This window comes from Sciurus vulgaris, assembly GCF_902686455.1.
Source record: "Sciurus vulgaris genome assembly, chromosome: 6".
In the NCBI taxonomy this organism is placed as follows: Eukaryota; Metazoa; Chordata; class Mammalia; order Rodentia; family Sciuridae; genus Sciurus; species Sciurus vulgaris.
The window spans coordinates 120,279,339-120,298,944 of record NC_136466.1 but is presented as its reverse complement, the minus strand read 5'-3'; the positions used below and the strand labels follow the sequence as shown (position 1 = coordinate 120,298,944).

Sequence of the window (19,606 nt, the reverse complement as noted above, 5' to 3'; positions counted from 1 at the left end):
GGAGTCATAGGATTAAATCTTTGTAATTTAGATTAGGCAAGTTTTCAAATACAATCACACATCATTGAAGATACAAATTCTGAGAGATATGTCCTTAGGTGATTTTGTCCATATGCAAAAGTGTCAAATCTTATCATTTAATTTATCTAAATTAAGCATAGGTGAGTTTCTTAATATATACCTTCATCTTAATTATCTCCTCCAGTTCTTAAATAAAATTTTTTCCCAGCTCAAATTCTTCTTAGGATCTGTGAAACTGGAAAATAAGTTATATAGGCCCACCTTATTCACAGGACTACATTCCAAGGCTTCCAGTAGCTACCTGAAACCATAGCTAGCATCAAACTATTCATTCTGTTTTCCCCCTATACTTACATACCTGAGATAAAGTTTATCTATAAATTGGGCACAATAAGAGTTTAAAACAAGAGCTAGATATAAAATAGAAACAATCAGAATATCACAATAAAAGTAGATTAAAGTTTACAAGTTGCTTATTTCTGAAATTTTCCAGTTAAAATTTTTGGTTTGCAGTTGAACTTGGGTAAAAAATTGCAGAAAGCAAAGATGCAGATAAGAGGGGACCACTGTATATGCTTCCAGAGATATAGTGGTAAGACAGATATGGGATAACAGTTAACAGACATTCAAAAAGAGAAAATATGCAAAGAACAAAAGTAGTCACCCTTCTTAAGTAAATTTGAATTCCAGATGGGAAAACATTAAATTTTGTAATTCAAGAATAAGACTTTATCATTTCTGGCTCCGTCCTCTGGAATCAATGCCCCACCTTGGAGTCACACTTTCTGTTTTCCAAGACGATAATTCATCTGAAGCTGAGTAGTGTTATTATCTTGTTCCCTGCCTGTAGAACTTCAGGAGTCTGACAGTCATCTTTCATTTTGTCTTCTCTACTCTTTCAGCCCAAGATATCAGTGTTTGTGCTGATATAAAATTCAAGAACTCTTTGGATCTTTCATGTATTTTGAATGCTCACCCTTTTAGATAAAAGCCTCCTCTACATGTGTCTCCTAGATAATGTCATCTACATTCCTCATTTTTGCTTAGATAGCTGTTGAGGGGGTTCATGAGTCAAATATCTAATCTCCTGATCTTTTCAAATAACACTCTTCACAACTGAATCCTGCCACTGTGATCTTTTGTTCCTTAAAAGGCATTAGAAAATATATCATTAGCAAAAAGTATTTTATTCATGCCTTTGTTTTCTTGCTGGAGAAAACTTTCCTGACAGTGAATCTACTAAGCTTAGTGTCTTCTGAAACCTGAATATGTAAGAAGCTTTCCAAATCATCAAGTCTTATAGAGCTTATTAATTCTTCATTTAATTTCTCATCCTCTTATTTTTCTATAAGTAGCAAGAAGAAGCCAGGCTGTATATTCAATACTTTGTAAAGTTCCTCTATTAAATATCTGAGCATATAGCTTTTAGGTTCTGCTTTTCATGTAGTATAGATTTAAGGACACAATTTAAGCTTATGCAAATCTGTAACTGGGATCCCTTTCCCCTAACTTTCCAATAATTTGGTTCTCCTTTCCTTCTGAACCTCATATGTTCAAACATTACTTAACAAAAGTAAAAATGTTACTGAAATTCGAAAGTTGTCACTTTAAAAATTTCTTTTTGTACTTCATAGGAAAATATTGTTGTAAAAAATGGGAAGTAGGTAATAAATGTCTTGATGGTTTTGTTGAAAAAAGTTTTATTTTTAACTAATGAATGATGAATGTATATATTTGGGGGGTACAATATGATGTTTTGATGCACGTTCACATCTGTATGGTTCATATCAGAGCAATTAACTTATCTGTCATTTTAAATGTTTATCATTCCTTTGTGATGAGAACATTCAAAATTCTTATAGGTACTTGAAAACGTAACTTATTAAATATAGTCAGTCTGTGTGATAGAATAATAGAATGGTACTCCTCCTGCATAGTTGTGATTTTGAACCCTCTGATAAACATTACCCCTTTCATTCTTCCCCCTCTGCCCCAGGTTCTGGGGCACCCTTATTTTATCTATTTATGAATTCAATGATTTTGATTTTCTCATTTAAGTGAGATTATACAATATCTGTCTTTCTGTTCATTGCTTATTTCACTTTACATAATGTCCTATAGGTTCACCCATGTTGTCACAAATGACATAATTTCCTGTTTTTTTAATAGCTGAATAGTATTCCATCATATATATTTGATCACATTTTTAAAATCCACTCATCTGCTGGTGGACATTTATGGTATTTCCAAATCTTGGCTATTGTGAATAATGCTACCATGAACACAGGGGTGTGTCTATCTCTTCTGCACACTGAAATAAATTTCTTTGGGCTTGTACCCAATAGTGGGTTTGCTGACTCATGGGAATTCTATTTTAAGTTCCTTGAAAAACCCCATACTGTTTTCAAAATGATTCTAATAAATTACATATCATCATAAGTGTATAAGTGTTCTTTTTCTTTACATCATAATCAACATAATTTTTCATTATTTTGAAAATACACAATCAGATGAGTGAAAGATCATATCTCATTTTGGTTTTAATTTGCCTTTCTAGTAATTAGAGATGTTTAGTATCTTTGCATGTATCTTTTGGCTGTTTATATGTATATATATACATATATATAATATACATATATATGTATATATATATATATTTTAGGCATAGCCAAACATTTCTTATTTTTTTACAACCTGAATACCAAAGATGAAATCCAATTAGTTCCAGAACATTTCCAGATCTTTTGTCTATTAACCAAACTAAACAAAGTTTCTAAAAGGAAGATCTGCAACATCAAGAGAATACTAATTTATAAAATGTTGTCTTCACCATTTCTTGTCTTTTCTTTATATTTATCCAAGTTCTCCATCTTTAATTCGTTGTCCTTTTTATATTGAGTATACTCAACCTCTTTTTCTGGGTTTGGAATTGATTTCCCCCTCGGTAGGTAGCAAGAAACAGTCAGCATTCAGAACTTGGTCAGCAGCCATTGAACTTCTAAAATACATCAAGCTACAGAGGAGGGATTTGACATTATCATCCAAATGAAACTGATCCACTTTGGGGGTTCCATCTTCATTTGTCTCAAATTCCTGATTTTGAACAGAAAGCCACAACAAAAGGCAGTCTGAACTTGAAGGAGGGTTTCCCATTTTCAATTCAGGTGATATCAAACACAAGTCACCAACCATAATGTTCACTGAGGTTCGCTGACTCACAGATTTGGTGAAGTCCAAATCTCCAACAATTCCTTGTTCATGATTTAAAGCAAATACATTGTTCTAACAAAGGGATCCATGAATTATGTCAGCCTTGTGCAATGTGTGCAGGCCCTGGACAACACCTTTCATAATCTTTAAATTTCTTTTGAAGTTAAAGGAACACTGGCTTGAATAGCACTCAGGTTTGCCCTAGGATCATATGGGACCATCAGATAAGCCAATAGGATCAGACTTACACAAAAACAGGAATATCAATGGCAGTAACCCAGAATCTTCTTTAGCTCCTCTCCAAGCTCTGTGATAGGTAGCTGCCCTCTGAATCACCTTGGCTTCTGTGTCAACATTCACAAAATAGCCCTTTAAAAGAATTGTCTGCCCATTAACTTCAGAGCACACCAAAAGACACTTGCTGCTAAGATCCTTCACGGGCTCAGCATCAAGAATATCGTGTTCCAAGTTCATAGTAAGAAGACCACCAGAGTTCATGTATTTAAACAATTCTAATTCAGGATGAAGCAGAGGAGCTCAGGGAACCATTTCTGTGCCAAGCTATTCAATTTCTCATATTCCTCCCTCTCTTGATAAATTTCCTGAAAGAACTTGTTGTGCAACTGAGTAAAGTTTTGTTTTAGTTTTTTGATTTCTGATCCATCATGGTCATCAGATTCTTCCAAATTGTTCTTTTCAACCAATTTCCATCTTAGTCAAGCTTTTAAGCCTTTCAATATCTTCTCAATGGACAGCAAGTGATCCACATTGGGGGCTTTTACTTAAATATTCAGTAATCTGCTTTTTAAACTCAGCACTGTTCCTGTACCTGGATTGTACTGTGGCAATGAGCCTATTCTCTGAATAGATCTTCTTAGCACTTGACTGTAAATATTTAAAATGATCACCTTATCTGCATCACCTTGCTCAATCAGAGATATTTCCAGTTCTTTGCAGATACAGGACTCAGTCTTCTCTAGGATTTCATCAATATTACCAATTATGTCTTCAGAAGTCAGTGATTCTGCCAAAGATGATCAAAAACCTTCAGGGTGCTCTGGAACCATACTACAAGATGCTTCAGAGAAGCATTGGATTCACTCCTCACATTGGTGAACTCCTGTTTTTTATCACACTTCCGCTCATAAAATTTTCAAAGTATTTCTTTGGAATTGGTTCCTTCTTTGCCCTGTCCATACACTGCTTCTAAAGAGGCTGATAAACCCTGCAATGTTTTTAGCATTTATTAAGCGATAACACATCCACTTCCAGAATAAAACTTCTACTGTCAAACATAGCTTCTGTTGTACTGCATTTCATTTGGTAATCAAAACAGTCCCTTCATTCACATCATGACAAGTTTGGATCTTCTCCTGAGCCAGACTGTATTCTGCCCCAATTTTTTCTAATTCATTCAAAGAAGCTAGAGTAGTAATCCACCCTTCATCCAACACTTCTATAGCCTCTAAAAGGTCATTTCCAAAACAAACACTGATATTGACACCCCTAATTTCTTTCAATTTTCCAACTTAGCTTCCAGATTTTTCATTCTGGTATCTACATGAGTCTTTAGAGTGCTTTCTAAATGTTTAGTCAAATTCATGGTAGCTGCTTTCTCTTGCTGCAGCTCCTGGGAAATCTATTCTACTTTCAATTCTAATGTCTTATAACTTTTGAGAAAAAACTCCTTCTCTGTCTTAAGTTTTGCATTCTCTTCAATCAGTGTCTGGTCCTGCTTAATTTTTGCCAGGCTGACCCTAATTAAAGTCACCAACAGCCAAACTTTCCTTTGAAAATGTCACAGGATTTCCTACATCATTTTCATTCTTCAAATCAAAAATCAGTCTTCCATTTAAACGTCCCTTTGGCCTATTGAAGGTTGACTGGTTTGATCTGTGGCCTCACAAGGGAATGGGGTTCTTGAGGTTCCTGAGAGCAAGTTGACTAGAATCTGATTTTTTTTCTCCCCTCACAGGTGTTAGGGCTAGAAGAGTTTGCATTTTTCTGCAAATTCTTAGCCATCTCTTCCCCTTTATCAACACTCATACAGTCTGAGCAATAATCATTCCATTTTGATAGGTTGCTTTGATTCTCATTTTTATTTCCTTTTCAAAAATCAAACTCCCCAAAAAGGTTCTGCCCTGATCAAACTGGGTAACTTCTTGGTCAAAAGGAATCTGTAGTCCCCAAAGTCTATACGTTTTGGCAACACTTAAAAATTGCAGCTCCAAAGTAATTTCTGCTATGTAAGATCGGTTTAGAATTTCAGAGTTTCCATAGTCAATATACCTCACCAGATACTTTTCATCACTGATGATTCTCAGTACTTTGCATCTGTACCAACACTCATCTTCAGAAAATAATGCACCATAAATCAAGGTTCCCAAAAACTGAATTGACATGAGGACAAATTTCAGAGTCAAGAACCAATCTTCATGATATATTTATTTCTATTGATATTCTGGGCCCAAAATGTTACTGCATCTTCTATATGTCTTCCAAACACATCTTCGACTTACATTTTCCATCACAGATGCTCTAGAAAAGTGGCCCTGGCTCCACATGTTGAACCCTCAGACCACTGCCTGCCACAGTAGAAAGCCCTCAGCCACATTGTGCCTATATATCTTCTTTTGAGAAATGTCTATATATGTCCTTAGCCAATTGTTAATAGGCTTGTTTTCCAGTTACTGTTTGATACTTTTTCTATTTTATCTATTTGTCCATTTTGGGTTTTGTTGTCTGTGGATTTTGAGATCTTCTCTAAAAATTTCTTGCTTGGATATATGTCATATAGATTTTCCTCTATGCTTTCTAGAAGTTTCATAGTTAGGTTACTTTGTAAATGTAAGGTCCCAAAGCAACAATACTATTACACCAATACCATGATATGGGTTACAGCCTTGTAGAATATTTTGAAGACAAATGGTGTGATCTCCCTACCTTTATCTTTTTGATCAAGATTGCTTTGTCTTTTGGGTTGTTTTATAGTTCCATAAAAATTACAGTAGTATTTTTTTCTATTTATGTGCAGAAAGTCATTGACATGGTAGGGAATGCCTTGAGTCTGGAAATTGCTTTGGGGAATATGGACATTTTAGTAATATTAATTCTTTCATTTGGTGACCATGGAATATTTTCCATTTTTGCATCTTATTTAATTTTTTCATCAATATTTTATAGTTCAGTGTAGAGATCTTTCACCTTCTTGGTTAAATTTATTCCTAGGTATTTGGGGCTTTTTGTAGCTAATATAAACAGTTATCAGTTGCAGAGTCTTTACAAACAATGTTTGTACTATGTTCAAGACATATTCCGAAGTCCCAGGGATTAGGGTATGGATACTTTGGGAAGGTAGCATTATTCAGCATACTGTGTCAAACAATGGAGTATTATTCACAGTAAAATAAATGAAGCACTGACACATGTCACAATGTGAAGGAACCTTGAAAACATGTTAAATGAAAGGAGACAGCATAAACAGCCATACATTGTATGAATCAACTGTGTGAAATGTCCAGAGTAATCAAATCCATGGAAGCAGAAAGTAGATTAGAGGTAACCAAGGACTGTGGGAGTGAGAAATGGGTGGTAATTTTCTGTGGTTATGGAGTTTTGTTGGGGGAAGAAAAAGATGTCCCACAATTAGTGACGTTTGTTAAATAATTCTGCGAATTGAAACACTACAAAATGAACTGAATTGAAACGCTATAAGATGGTAAATTTTATAACATGCAAATTTATCTCAAAAGTTATTATAAAAAAATCCGAATATATTTTTAAATGCCATGACACCATGTCTACTCTTATAGTTATTGAAATATGTCCAAAATTCTAAGTAAATACTACGAAAGCACAGAACATATTGAAACTGTCGTGTACAATTCTAATCCCAAAACAATAATAAAATAGACTATTTGTTTGGCAAAATTTCCCATATAGTCAAATAGTATACTGAATAACACTGGAGAAAATGTTTATTTGTGCTAGGAGCAAGATAAGAGTAATCTTGAAAATTCAGAAACATAGTTTATATGGATTGTAAGAAATACAAGCAGAAGCAAGCATCTTTCTGTGGAAAACCTATAGATTTGTGTTAGTACAGAGTCTGGATTTTAATGGTCCATGAAAGTAAACAGACACGAGAAATGCTCTGTACAGTGCAAGCAAGGATCAAGATACAGAATAACACTCATAATGTAATAAGATGTAAAATATAAAAGAAGCATTGATAAATTGAAATATTCTCAATATACACATTATATAAAATCAGAATTCCGGAAAAAAAATAAAGCTGTTAGAGAATATGTGGAAGAGATATCAATTCTGGTAATATCAATGCATATCTGGTAGTTAAAAAAAAAAAAAAAAAAAAGAAAAGAAAAACTTTTACAGTCTAGAACAAAATATACTAAGAGAAAATTTTGAAGTAGACAAAAAAAAAAAAAAAAAAAAAGGAAGGAAAAAACCCAACTTAAAAGACTGACACAAAAAAAGAGATTTCTTAGTGGTAGCAGTAAAAAGTAGAAGACAGTACAGTAACATTTCTAGAAACTTAGAGATAGTAAACTACACTTTTATATTGGGGAATTTTTATTTTTGGCAATTAGCAAAACAAAGACAATCAAATTTTGTATAGATGGAATAGATGTAATTACAAGTGCAAATCTCATTATTTGTAGAATATAAATCATTCTCAATTCCCTTCCCTCTCTGGTGTCTCTTTTCTATATTGCTCTGATTTTTTATTTTGCTTTTCCAAATCTGATGAGTTTGAAAAAACAATGCATGTCTAGTTTTTTAATATCCTAGTGTTTACATTCAGTTTTCCTGGTATTCCTGGAAGTTTTTAATTGTGTGTGTGTGTGTTTTTTCCCTCAGTTATGTTGGTTTGGGACACATAGATTTAGAACTAATATTTTCTTGTTCAAGTATTATTTTCTCTAAAAAGTTTGGAATTTTCTCTTTTTTAATGGTTTTTAACCTTAAAAATCCAACGTAACCTTTTTTATTTGTTTTTCTGACATTTCTTCACTTTAAAAATTTGATCTTCAAAAAATACATTTTTAATGACTGTATAATGTTCTTATGTGTTTATATGCCTGAATTTTTGAAACACCCACCTCTTTAGAACATTTAGTTTCTGATATAATGTTATGAATATGGTACTGAAGCATTTTAATATATCTATTGTTAATCTCTTATAATGTTCTAGAATTAGAGTTGCTAAGATTTCATATAGTAATAAGAAATGCCTGTGAAAATTCTGTGTCTTCACTCCTCTTTTGACTTGGCTCATGACAAAATAACTTTTATTATAAACAAGATGATTAAATGATATCACATCTAATCAAAATTTATTTCTTTACCATTTCATGGAAAATAAATTATCTGACAACTCAGTATATTTTTAAAATTTACATGCTCATGATATTTGTGCCTATTCACTTAATTTTAAAAAAGCTGCCTCACTTCTATTGACATTTGAAATGCCAACTTACTATGTTTACAATCAACACTCCTTGGGTCTAGGTGCTGAAAGTAAAGTTCTGTGCTATGCAGAAGATAAGAGACTTCTAACCCCGGTTAGTGCAGACTTGAGCTTTGTTTCTAAGTTGGGAAGTCTGCCTTTGTCTGAGGCTGCTGTGATTAGGTCAGTGAACCTGTCCAATCCTTGCATCCAATATTAGGAAGTCACAGATGTAGTCCATACTTTCCACAATAAAGTGGATATTGATTGCTGATACCTTTCCATTTCCTGGAACCAAGGCATTTGTGAGATAAGCTAAGAGATCCCACCTGGGGTTTCTAAGATATTTTTGGACCTTTCCAATAAATTCTCTTATTGGTACTTAGAGTAGCTTGATTAGAATTCTTTCACTTGAAATCAAAAGAGGCTTGACTAGGATGAATTTTATTCTGAGGTTTAATGCTGCTCTAAGCTTCCAATTTTTTTTTTTTTTTTAATTTTCTTTTCCTTTTTGGAATGGCTACATAGTTCTTTTCTAAACATTTCATTATTTTTTGTTTTGTTTTTGGTCAGGGATTGAACTCAGGGGTACCCCACTACTGAGCCACATCCTCAGCCCTATTTTGTATTTTATTTAGAGACAGGGCCTCAGTGAGTTGCTTAGTGCCTCACCATTGCCAAGGCAGACCTTGAACTCATGATCCTCCCGTCTCAGTCTCCCAAGCTGCTGGGATTACAGGCATGTGCCACCATGCCCTGCTAAACATTTCATTCTTTAAATTTGATATAATTCACAAGAACTATTTTGAATTGAATGGAATCATTTAGATTACTTTTTACTTCAATTCTACAAATTCCAATTCCATTATTTACTGAAACTTTGGGGAAAATCCCTTACTCTCTCTGCAGCTTTTTGTTTGTTTATTTGTTTTAATAAAATGAGATGACAGCAATTGTGCCCTCTACAGTGTATTTCAGCTTAGAGTCTATGACATCTACACCTATTAATGAAAATGCAGTTAAAGAGGCATTTAATTAGCTCTTGCAAAATCTAGGTAAATAAGCTGATGAGGGACTGTGCTATGGTCATGGTGTCAGGGTGAGAGATGTAGAGTACAATTCAAAATACAATATAAATATTCATGTACTTTGATTATTTTACCATCATACAAAATTAGGAAAGCCAATGGACATATATTGCTCTTAGAAGAGGGAACTGTATTCTAAAACATTTTTGAATTTGTAAATATTTTCAGTAAATGTTTCTTCTTAATGTACCTTAACAGATAACACATATTCTTGAAAAGTTCTAATGTCATGGTCAAACTGCTTGATATAATGTTTCTTAAAATAAGATTTGTGGGCTTTCAGTATCACAATTCACTTGTAGCACTTTAAATAATTTACATTAACTCAGAATCTTGTTCTAGATCTACTGAATCTGTATCTCTGGAAGTGAATGTTTAGACTCCTTATTTTTTACCAAGAGCCCCAGGTAATTGCTATATACCTTAAGGTTTGAGAACTACCCATATGAGTTCAAATAAATGGACTCCCACTAATTAACTGAGAAATATTGTACAATTACATGTTTCCTCAGCAGCAAAAAGACAAGATAATCTTAAGTAAATCACTTAACATGAGTCAAACATAAAATGAAAGTGATACTTATTGTTTCCAAGGCCAATGATCTTTAGTAGATTGATGAGTTTTCATTGAAAACTTCACTGTCAATTGCATAGAATTCTGGAGCAGCCAGTTCATAGTGGTAGAAATGACCAAACATGAATTTCTCAATGTAAAAGACACTGCTGGTTGTTACCTTGAAATCTATTCCCTTCCTCCTTACTGAAAGAATTCTAGGTTTATTTGACAGGGAAAATTACCCAGGTAAAACCTATATTCCCCAGCCTACACTGCAGATAGCATGGATAATCATAAACAATGCAACATCATGAAAATTTACTGTGATGCCTTTTCCTCCTCCTCACTTCCTTTGTCTTCCTGCCTGGAACATGAACTGGGGGCCAGACTACTAGCACATATCTCGTGACTAATGAACGGCAATAAAAATGACAACCACACATAAGAGTAGTTGATAGAAAACTAGAATGAGTTTGATGACAACAATGTGCTAGTCAAGGTGACTAGATTTCCTGAAAGTGAGAAAAATAACTTCATATTTGGTTAAATCACTATATTTGGACTATTTATTATGCTTGAATAAATTTTATAACTGATGTAATTTGGAAACTTAATAATAGACTTTTGATGATGACAAGGATTTCTTTAATAGTTTACCAGCAGTACATGTGAAAGAAATAACTACAGCAGAGTTTGTTGAAGTGCGTGTTTGGTTTTGTGGATAGTATAATGGAGTTTGTTTGTTTGAGCTTCCTATCTATGAAAGGAAAAATAAAACTATAACATGATAATACTTATGAATGAACCAATCACTTCAAATTAGTAGCTTCTTAAATTTATCCTTTCCATGTAAGATAAACCCTGTTCCAGAATGTGAAAGACTTTATCTGTCACTCACTGAGAAAATGTATGAAAAAATTCTGGAAAACTGAAATCTCAAAAAATTGTAAGAGTTCATTGTTTATGAAAATGATGTTAGAGAACTATAAAAAATAAGACCCTTGACAATAATAAGTGAACTTAATAATTTCTTGTTATATAATTTTTATTTTATAAAATATAAAAATATGTTAGTACTTGTTTTTTTCATAAAAGTTACAAGAATGGGTTAATTAAAATGTGTTAAATTATTATGACAAAAGAAAATCTTTATATTATTTTAATATTTATGTTCAAATATGATCTGAATTTTTGTGGTTTCTTCTTATCAAAACTTACTATTTACCTAACCAAAAAGTTACTAGAGTACCCTTACCACATGTCAGACATTGGGCCAAGAATTTCATACACCATCTCTAGTCTTAACAATTACGAAACATCATAAGTACGTTCACATATTTAGGAGAACTTGAAAGTGATTCAATAGCTTTGAATTTTTTCTTGTTTTGTCAGACTAGGTCACATTAGAAATTTGATTCATACTGAACTCTCTCTTTTCTAATTTCTTACAGTTTCTCCATATACCCAAACAGTAAAAACACACGCAGGAAAGATTAAAAAGAAAAAACTGTTGAGAAATTAAAGAAGAATATTTTTTATAGCTTGTCTGTGGGAAAATAATTGTGTTTTTTAAAAATAAGCCTGTAAAAACATTGCTTCTTCTTTTTTTTTTTTTTTTTTTTTAAAGAGATTGTAGAGAATTGGTATTAGTCTTCCTTACATGTGTGGAAAAATTCTCTGGTGAAGTTATCTGGGCCTAGTGCTTCACTTGTAGGAAGGTTATTGTTGATTCAATTTATTTTATACATGTAGTTTTGTTCAAATTATTTTTCTTTGTGTGACTTTGTGCTGTAGTTTCTGTCCCAAGAATTTTTATTCATTTTATGTGTTACCAAATTTGCAAATATAGTTGTTCATAATATTTCTTCATTATTATTATGTCCACAGGATAACTAGACAATGGCCTTTCATTTTTGATTTTAGCACTTTATGCCTTCTCTTTTTATGGTTAACCTGCCTAGATTTTATCAAATATTCAACTTTTGGTTTTATTAATTTTCCCTATTACTTTCCCTTTTATATTTAATCTCTACTCTAATTTTTATTATTTTTGAACTTTCTTTAGGTTTATATTGCTCTAGACTTTCTATTTCTCTAGACTTTTTTTTTTTTTTTTTTCAGTACTATGGAGTTAATCCAGGGCCACTGAGCTACATCCCCAGCCCTTTTTATTTTTTATTTTGAGACAGGGTCTTGCCAAGTTGTCTCTAGGCTGACCTCAAACTTGTGGTCCTTCTGTCTCAGCCTAAGTATCTGTGATTATAGGTGTGTACCACAGTGCCCAACTTTTCTTTAGATTCTTAATGTGGAAGGTTATAGTATTTTGGATCATTGTTCTTTTCCATTATATGTATTACATACTATAAAATTCCCCATAAGCACTGCTTTTTTTGTATTTGGTAAATTTTGATGAGTTGTGTTTTCATTTAGTTTGAAGTGATTTTAATTTGTTGAGCTTCTTTGACCCTTGTTTCATTTAGAAGCATGTTGTTAAATCTCCACATGCTTGAAGGTTTGCCATCTCTCTCATTGATTCTTACTTTAACCCATTACGCTTTTGCAGTATATATTTTGTATAATTTCTGTTCTTCTAATTTTTTGAGGTGTGTCATATCATCCAGAATGTTATCTTGGTAAGTGATGCATGCATGCTTGAGATTAATATGAAAATTTCTCTTGTTAGACGAAGTATTTCATAAAGGTCAATTAAATTCAGGTGATTGATTCATTTTTAACCATTTGGTGGATAAGTTGCCTGCTGGATCTATTTCTGAAAGTACCATGTTTGATGTCTCCAACTATAACAGGGCATGGTCTAGCTCTTCTTGAGTTCTAGCATTATCTGTCTCATGTGCTTTGATGCTCCATTGTCAGACCCACATAAGGTCTCTTATGTCCTCTTGGAAAGTTACCTCTTGATTGAGTAATGTATTGCATTACTTTAACTCTGACAAAATTTCCTTGTTCTGAAGTCTACTTGTCTAAAAATTGATATTGTTGCTCCAGCATTGTTTTATGTAGCAGAGATTGAACCCGGGGTGCTGTTACCACTGAACACATCCTTAGCCCTTTTTACATTTTATTTTGAGACAGGGATTTGTTAAGTGACTGGGGCTAGCTTTGAACTTGGGATCCTCCTGCCTCAGCCTCCTGAGTTGTTGGGATGACAGGTGCATGCCACTGCATCCAACTTCAACTTTCTCTTGATTCATGCTAGCATGGTGTATTTTTCTTTCATCCCTTTATTTGGGCCTTTATATTTAAAGTAGATTTTTTAAAGATAACATATAGTTATGTCTTATTATTATTCATTCTGCGAGTTTCTTTTAATTGATGTATTAGCCTTCTCATGTTTAAAGTAATGTGGTTGAATTGGTATCTATCATATTTGTAACTGTTTCCAACTCACTGCACTTACTCCTTTTATTCTACTCTCTCTTCCTTCTGATTTAATTGAGAATTTTATATGATTCCATTTCTCTCTTGACTTACCATATCAACTATATTTTAAAAATATTTTAGTTTGTAATATAGATTTATAAAAAAAATTAATTCTACTTTCAATTAATACTATGCTGTGTCATAGACAATACAGGTACCTTGTAACAAAAGTGTTCATGATTCTTAAGAGTTTCTTAGTATAGTTGGTCTTGGTTTATATGAGACAGAAAGACCAGGGAGGGTTCTCCAGTTGTCAACGTGACCTTCCTGTAAGTCAGACAAAGAACCTGGGAAGTAGTTTCCCCCAAGGCTGATCTCTTCCAGCAGGGACAGAATGCTGTGGATAGATTGCTAAATAGCTATTTTTTATTTTCCTGCTGCAAGCATGAGGTGATTTTTCTCCATCTTCATTCGAGAACTTATTGGAACACCTAGAGGTAAGTCTTATCAAATTGTGATGGTCACCCGAAAATGTACCCCTTTAGACTTATTGATTCCCAAGCTGTTCTATGATGTAGTCTTTAGCAAGTGGTCCATTGCCATTTAAGTATTTCTATTGATTGCAGGCTCTGGTGGTGGCTTCTAATCCCAGTAAACTGTGATCCTCTGCATTCACATGTCTCTACAGATTTTGGTTGGTGGTTTGCCCTATAAGCTCAATTCCCAAGTTGATTTAAATTTGTTGTTTTTCAGTTTGTTTAGCTTTTCTGTTATTATAAGGACGGTAGTAGTGATGACTTGTGAACTCGACCTGTTAGAGCAGAACCCGGAAGCCAGATATAAGACTTTTCATTACAGTTCATAAATCTACACTTCTATTAATGTACAATTTTATTTTTTACCCATGTCAATTTAATGTGAAAAATGTTATTTTGTTGGTTTTACTTACATATATTTGTTAAGATTAGACATTTTTTCCTATTTGTTATTCTTATTCATCATCTGTAGAAATGAACAGACATAAATTGCTATAAAAACCTGCTTAAAAATCAGGTCTGCCTTGAAAAATCAAAAACACTTCTCACTGAATAGATTTATAAGAAGAAATGGAGATAATGGTAAATTTTATTTGATTTGAGCTCAATAAAGCTGAATAAATATTTTAATTTCTAAAGTAGATAAAATACATGACACATGGAAATCTGGAGAACAATAATTTTTGCATAATAGAAAAACAAAATTGAAAAATAGCTTAAATATAATCTACAATGGAGATAAACAACATTGGATATAACACATGGACTTTCTGAGAAAGCTAACAGGTGTAAGAAAGAATAAAGAGAACATAAAATAGGCAAAAGAAAAATACAAACAAACAAAAACTCAAACAAATGAAATAAGAAAATATCAGTAAAATGATTTTATTCTTTTTACTTTGAACATTTTCTTTTGTATTATCTGATTGATAGTACTCATAAAGACCTTTAGATTAACATAAAAGAAGTAATATAAAACATAACTAGGCTTTCAAGTATCTTTTTAGTGTAAGGAAATATTATACCCTCAAAGAAAACGTATATCATACTTCCTACAGATAAAAAGAATAATATGATTGGCATCAGATCCTCATTTACCTTGTACTTCAGAAGCAGAGGAGGGATGATTGCAGAATTTGAGAGGAAAAAAGAAAACTCATGTGATATGTAAGAGAAAGATGAAGTACTTAGAGCCACCTGCTTAGCTCTTCAGTATATGATTTAGAGAATACTTCAGCTGAGAAGTATTGATATACATCAAAAATCAACAACTCAGGAAGGAGAAAATTTTGGTATGAAACAACAGGCATAGAGTAGTGAAATGTCAAACAGTAATAAGAAAAAGGAATGTATGGAACACCTGCTTTATATTAGCAACAGTAGGCATCTTAATATGCACCAAAGCCCTGTAAAACCCTAGGAGGTAGTTATTAATATTACCATAATTTACATTCTGGGAATATAAGTACAGAGAGATAAAATATCTGGTCCATAATTACCTGTTTCATGTTATGTCAAGTTTGACTATTGTTTGGAAACAAAATTCATTTTTGTTATGTTTTGTATGATACATTTACCCATAGTTTACTGAAACTCCCCCCAACCAAATTATCAGCATTCTATATTGTTCAATAAAGAATTTTAGAAATACAAATTTTAACATGTCTTCCAGGGTATTCTAAAGCATAGTCCTGCTACCAAACTTTTGAGAAATGTTCTTTCATTTTCTTTCTCAAGGCAATTCCATGACCTCTGTTATCTATATGCCAATAAATTCCAGAGGTAAAACTATAGCAAGAGTTAACCTCTGAGTTTCGTCTGTATAAATGTGACTGCTCACTCAGCAAATCTCAACAAATCACAGGGATATTTCACAGGACCTTTAAAGTCACTATATCAAAACAGATCATACTACCCCCCACACGAACACATACCTTCTCTAAGTGTTCCCTCAACTCAGACAAAGGCATCACCCTTTGCCCACTCAAACTTATCAGAGATTTAGGAAATTTCACCTATAGAGTTATGATGTAATTGTGATATGCACAAATCTTAGCAAAATAATTTGGATTTATATTCTTATTTCTTTAGTTTGTTATATTGAATTTAAAGTTCTATAGAAAAATGTTTAATTTTCAGAGTGTTAAAAAGTACTTGCCATTTGTTTCCAGTTTTCTGGGATTTAAAATTTTATCAGAAATGAGTATTTTATGGAATCATTTTCAGTTTTTATGTCTTTAACTCCATTTTTCTAGTTTAATATGTTAATGTGGTAAATTTAAATTGTCATTGCTTCCTTGGATAAACTTGATTTATCACAGTACATAAATTCTTGGACTAAATACAAAGTGAACAACCAAAAATATGTAAAATATGGTATGAAAAAGAAAACTTTGAATGCCTATTCACATACCTCCCCCCCACACACACTCATAACAACAACAGATCTAAGGTTTTTCTCAACATCTCCACAGCAATGTTTCTTATCAAAAAGAAATCAAACAATATCTACAAGTTTTGAGGAAAATGAAATGTGTCCAAATGACCCTTAATACTGCCAATAGTCCTTGTTATTCAGGTACAAAGGGTAACATGGATTCTCAAGCGTGCAAGAACTCTGGTACTACAGTACCCATACAACCTACCAAAACCAACCAAAAGAACAAAAGACTTAAAATCTTTATTATTTGAAAAGATCTTTTAGAAAAAAATCAAAATAAAGGACTGGAGAGGCTGTTTTATAAGACAACTAATGGCAAGCAATTAATCTACTTAAATATATCTATAAGGCTAAATAATTGTGCAAATTTTGAAGTAGAGGATGTGAATATTCTAAATATTTTAACAAAACTATAACTTTAAAACTATAAGAAAACCTTTTCAGGACTGGGGTTGTGGCTCAGTGGTACAGTGCTTGCCTAGCATGTATGAGGCACTGGGTTCTATTCTCAGCACCACATATAAATAAAAGAATAAAATAAAGATTCATTGACAACTTAAAAAAATTTAAAAAAGAAAAACTTTTCAAACTTAACATAGTATTAATTTTGATATTTTTGGTGATAAGTTTGCATACAGGTGTGTTAGAGAAATAGAAACATGTATTACTCTGTGTTTGATAGAGAAATTAATATTCTTCACAGATCTAAGAATTTGAGACATACTATTTCAGTTATTAACTATATAATGGTATGCTCCAGAAGAATGAAGAATCACCTACATATTTTCAGATAATCAAAAGTACTGAAAGGAAAGAAAAATAAAGACTAGAGAAAAGATAAAGAAATAGGATTTTCAAGATGGTGGCCTAGAGGGTGGCTGCATTCCATGTTGCTCTAGGACTCAGGATTCAAGAAGAGGAGATACTGAGAGACTTGGGAACAACTCAAAGCCGCCGGGTGAGTCTCTCCCATTGGGGAGGTGTCTGGATGGGGCGATAGTCCCGGAACACAGGGAACTTTGTGAAGTAGAATTGCCCAACGAGACACCCCTCCCTCCACTGGAGCAGTGAACATGGACAACTGGGAGCATCGTAGAGAAGGCCGCTCAGCACGAAGCTGGGACTTGGAGCAACCCACTGGGGCTCCGGGCGGCTGCCCAGAGGAGGAGGTGGACAGTGAGCTGTTTGGACTCAGAGCAACCACTCCTGAACACCGGGGCCTGCCCGGAGGAGGGGAAGGAGCACGGCGAGTCAATTGGACTCAGAGCGACTGCTCCTGAACACCAGGGGGCTGCCTGGAGGAGGAGGAGAAATGCGGTGGGTCGCTTGGATTCGGAGTGGCCACACCATAGCTCCGGGTGGCTACCCAGAGGAGGAGGCGCATAGTGAGTTGTTTGGACTCAGAGCAATCGCTCCTGAACACCGGGGGACTACCCGGAGGAGGAGGAGAAGTGCGGTGGGTTGCTAGGGCTTGGAGGGACTGCACCAGGGCTACAGGCAGCTGTCAGGAAGGGGAGGTGCACAGTGAGCTGCTTGGACTTGTGGAGACTGCACCGGAACTCCAGATGCCCGTCTGGAGGAGGAGGAGCGCAGTGGGTCGCTTGGCCTCAGAGTGACTGCACCAGAGCGACAGGCGGTTGCCAGAGGAGGAGCTGCACGGCGAGCTGTTTGGACTCAGAGAGACCACTTCTCAACACCGGGGCCAGCCCTGAGGAGTAGGAGGAGGAGGAGGAGGAGCGCAGCGGGTTGCTTGGACTCGCAGTGACTGCATCAGAGCTCCAGGTGGCTGCTCAGAGGAGGCCGCGAGTGGTGAGTTGTTTGGACTCAAAGCAACCGCTCCTGAACACTGGGGGGCTGCCCGGAGGGGGAGGAGGAATGGGGCGGGCCACATGGACTCCCAGTGACTGCCCAGGGCTACGGGCAGTTGGTGGGAGGAGGAAGCTCACAGTGAGTTGCTTGGACTCCTAGTGACCGCACTGGAACACTGGACGGCAGTCCATGGGAAGAGGAGTGCGACGGGTCGCTGGGACTCAGAGCGATTGTACGGGGCTCCAGGTGGCTGCTCAGAGGAGGGGCCGCATAGCCAGGCGATTAGCTGCAGAGCAGGGTCCCAGGACCTAGGAGGCTTCTTGGTGGAAGAGCAGCACAGAGACAAGCTGAGGGGCGGAGCGAAGGTTCCAGGACTGCGGGCAGATTCTCTGAGGAGGGGCAGCCTAAGGAGATTCGTCTGCCAAGGGTGAGGCTCCCGGGCCCAGGAGGTAGGTCTGGGCCCCTGGGAACATTGCAGAGGAAAGCTGCCCAGCACTGGTGGTAGTTGTGGATTAAAGGAAACCTCTAGGAGGGGAACTAACCAGCGAGACCTCCCCACCGGGTGAGTCTTCCCTGCCGGGTGAGGTTTTCCAACAAGGACGGTAAAACCAGTGACACAGGCCCAAACAGGCCTTGCCTCAGCCCGCAGCCTAGTTCCCCTTTGCATGACCATTGGTCAACAAGTGGAGGCACCTCTGCACACTAGCAGGGAATATAACCCACCTGAAGGCCACCACCCCTAGAGAGGCAACTTCCTTGTGGAGCACCACATTATCAGCTTCCTCCAAGACTTCGTCCTACTGAAGGCTAAGGGGGGATATATATAGAAATCTTCAGGGATATTGTAAGTCAATAGAGGAAATCTGCAATGTCTCAGAGGTACACTGATACCTGAACAATACGAGAAAACAAGGGAAGAAAATGCCCCAAACAAATCAAGATGTTACATCTATAAAAATCCAACGACGGCATGGCAGAAGAAATGACAGAAAAGGAGTTCAAAATGTACATAATTAAAATGATCAGGGAAGCAAACGATGAGATGAAAGAGCAAATGCAGGCATTGAATGATCGCACCAATCAACAGTTAAAAGA

The 19,606-nt window shown here is 35.2% G+C and overlaps 1 pseudogene across 1 annotated transcript; it reads right to left on the bottom strand.

Moving 5' to 3' along the window:
- Positions 1 to 2,831: 2,831 nt before the first annotated feature.
- Positions 2,832 to 19,483, bottom strand: LOC306663462 (serine/threonine-protein kinase 31-like; annotated as a pseudogene). Its single transcript has 2 exons — positions 19,459 to 19,483; positions 2,832 to 5,745 (listed from the first exon to the last, which is right to left on the bottom strand). The product of its transcript is annotated as a serine/threonine-protein kinase 31-like (transcript).
- Between the last annotated feature and the right edge of the window lie 123 nt (positions 19,484 to 19,606).